Raw genomic sequence first — 3644 nt, 5'->3', positions numbered from 1 at the left:
CCATATATTGTTAGGACTGTGTCTAGACCTTTTATTTTAGACTTAGTTGACATTATAAATAATATCTTTCTAGAGTATTTTCTAATTGGAAATTACCAATGTATATTGATCTGGTATCTGAACTATTTTATGCACTGGGTGACAAGGCCTATACTGTGAACTACTTTATAAAAAAATATTCTTTTAAAATTGTATTTATATATGTTGGGGGTCCACACGTGCTTTTGCATATTGTGGCGATGGAGGAAAGCTTTGGGCAGTCACTTCTCTCCTTCTACCATTTTGGTCTTGGGGAATAACACTGGTCCCAACAGGAAGCAATTTTCCCCTAAGTCCCTGTCTTCGTTAGGGTTATTCTTACTGTCATGAAACACTATGAACAAAGGGAAGTTGGGGAGAAAAAGGTTTATTAGGCTTACATTTTCATATCACAGTTTATCACTGAAGGAAGGAAATACAGGAACTAAGTAGGGCAAGATCCTGAGGCAGGAGCTGATGCAGAGGTCATGATGGAGTGCTACTTACTGGCTTGCTCCCTGTGGCTTGCTCAGCCTGCTTTCTTAAAGAACCCAGGACCACTGGCCCCAGATGGCACCACCCACATTGGGCTAGTCCCTCTCTCATCAATCAGTAAGTAAGAAAATTCCTTATAGGCTAGCCTACAACCTGATTTCTATGGAGGCATTTTCTCAATTGAGGCTCCCTTCTCTCTGATGACTCTAGCTTGCATCAAGTTGACATAAAACTAGCCAGGACAACCTGCTCACTGGCCCATGTTGTCAGTTTTTTAAGCCCTCATATACTAGCCAAAACCTATAGGGCAAGTGAAGTTCTTATATCTAATGAGTGAAAATAGTGACTCAGCTCTGTTGAGCACTGTTCTATGGATCCAATTCTCTTTCCAGTAGAAAGGAAATCAGACTTTAGTTGATTCTAAAGATGATTACTATCTAAGAACTCCCTTGTTTTATTCATCATGTGCTCCACAAAGCCCCTTACATACTGAAACACACTGGGTTACACACTAAAGATCACAGTCTTCAGCTTTTTGTTTAGCCTTCTACTAAATAGTAAGAGATGCTTTTGTTGCTACTGTTTTATGCATTTGAGTTTCATGATTTCTGGACAACTTCCAGGTCAGTTTCACAATGTTATACTGCTGACGTTTTTGGTACACAGTAGGTGCTACGAAAATATCGACTCATTGACTTCAACTTCTTCTGTGGTAAAATTATAAAATAAAATACAGCTGGGGCAAGTCTGAGGCACACGTTCGGTAGCAGAACACTAACTGAGAATGTATAAGGCCCCGAGTTTGCCAGCACTGAAAGAATGCTGAGGATGGGCAGAGCTCAAATAAAATTGAAACAAGTGTTCAAACACTCAAAGTAGGCCCAGAGCTCTGTTTACTACAGGCATGCCATTGTATAGAGTAGTAGTGGCACTCTCAGCTCACGGGACACTGGGCTCCCTTCACCTTTCCCTCTTTTCATCATATAGAAAACATGAAAGTGATGGGAGAAAGATACAAAATAGATATCACTAGGTTCAGGGCAAGCACTTTAAAGATAGGCTTTTTTCTTAGGCATGGTTTTCAGAGTGATCTATTGAAAACTGGATATCAAGAGACTCAATCTCGATAAGATTCGGAGGAACCTGTGTTGGAGCAGGTGAAAGGGTAAGCTTCTTAGTCACAACTCTGTTCTCTGACATCCCCAACCCTGTCCAGCCTGAACTTGGGGGTAAGAAGGAACAGAGGCTTACATCAAGACCACTGAAGTGGAATAGAACGTGTATGTTGGCCTGGGGTGTCTATTCTCTGAGCAGTATTTTTTTTTTTTTGAGGACATAGCATGATGGTCTACAGCTGGCCAAAGAAGCAGAACTGTGGGGTTTGAGCCAAGATCTTTTCTCATCAGAGGCAAAACTATAGTCAGGGCCAATATCTCTTCTAATTGTTGGCAGATGTGACCAGACATCCATTTTATTTTTAGTGACTAACTTGAAGTTCTGAAATGTGAACTGTGTTTACTATAATTTGGAAAGTGTAACAGATATTTGAATGCATAGCTCTTCAGATCCCAGACCACCATCCTAATAGGCTCCCTGGTCCTCACACCCACTCACATCTGTAGCTCCTTTCTGCCAGTGGACACATCTCGAAGATGCTGTCTGAATCTCTGGATACATCCTACTCTGTTTGTCTCCATTAGTGTGTTCTCTAAGTCCACTAGCTAACTGTTGGATTCTTTGCAAATACTTCTTAATGCACTTAAAGTATACTTTTACAGGTAGCACTGATATTTCCTTTGTGCATGTGCTCATTCCTATTTTATTTCTTTTCTAACAGCCAGCTACAATAATTAATTTATTATGTATGATTTCCTATCATTTTTATTATTTTAATATTTTCTCTTAGTGTTTTTTTTTCCTGTTGCTGTGGTAAAATATCTTGACCAAAGCAATGTTGGGAGAAAGTGTTTACTTTGCTCTCAATTCCAGGTTAAAGTTCATCGTGGCAGGGAAGTCACAGCAATAGGTGTTTGAAAGAAATGATCGCATTACGTCTATAGTCAAGAGAAAAGTTTCACTTCTGACTTTCCTCTTGAGCCCTCTGGCTGCGCCTGGGGAGAGGGGTGTGTGTGTTGGGGGAGGGGCAGGCAGACTGGTGAGCTTGGCCTGCAGCTCAGCAGAGCAGAGAGCCAGAGCCAGTGGGCTCCAGCAGAGGACTCAGCTCCTGCTGCGCTCAGTCTGCATGTGGGCGTCCGTCTGCCTCCGAGGAGGAAGGGTGTTCCCCAGTGTTTCCTGAGTCTCTTCTGGCACCCACATAGTGGGTAGGATGGAGGCTTGAGAACCCAGAGAACAGTTGAGCTACTTGTGAGGACTGCGTGCCCTTTCCAAGCTGAGTCCTATGACTCCTAGGCCCAGCATGACATTCCTTACAAAAATCCTGAATGATTGTCTGGAATGGCCTGAGTATTTCGTGGCAGATTTCATGGCAGTGGTCTTTCTATCAGCACAAAGAAGCAAGGATCTGTGAGTTCCGAGGGCAGAGCCTGCATTGTGAATACAGAGGACAGGGCTGTTGGGATGGGGTACAATGGAAGAACAAATAGATGCAGTGATAACCCGTTGCCTGGAGAACAGCAGAAATATCCTTATGAGTGCCATGGCGAGTTAAATGCCATCATGAACCGAAGCATTGATGTGAAGGGCTGTCGTGTGTGCCTTGCTTTGTTCCCATGTAATGAATGTGCTAAGCTCATCATCCAGGAAGGTTGAAAGAAGTTATTTTCGTGTCAGATAAATACCATGACAGGGAAGAGACAATGACTGCTAGGCTAATGTTAAAACTGGCTGGGGTCACGTTCAGGAAATTCACAAAGAAGTACAGCAAGATCATCACTGACTTTGATGCAATGCCTCAGTGAGTTCTATCGTTGATCCCCAAGAAGAATAGGACTCCCTTCCTCTAAGAAGCTGCTGGTGCCTTTCATCTCCAGGTTGCACATAATTTTTCAATAGCCAGCACAGCGCACGTAGACATCTAAAGAATAGAAAACCTTGAATCTTCTTTACTGTCCCTACTGTCAAATGGATCTGCATCTGTTTAAGCTGTTGACTTGGATTTGAAAATGGAGGGC

General features: G+C 42.6%; 1 pseudogene; it reads left to right on the top strand.

Moving 5' to 3' along the window:
* Positions 1-2911: 2911 nt before the first annotated feature.
* Positions 2912-3431, top strand: LOC119804280 (annotated as a pseudogene).
* Positions 3432-3644: the final 213 nt, after the last annotated feature.

This window comes from Arvicola amphibius, chromosome X (genome assembly GCF_903992535.2).
Source record: "Arvicola amphibius chromosome X, mArvAmp1.2, whole genome shotgun sequence".
NCBI classification, from domain to species: domain Eukaryota; kingdom Metazoa; phylum Chordata; class Mammalia; order Rodentia; family Cricetidae; genus Arvicola; species Arvicola amphibius.
The sequence above is the reverse complement of the archived record's forward strand: the minus strand, read 5'-3'. Positions and strand labels throughout refer to the sequence as shown.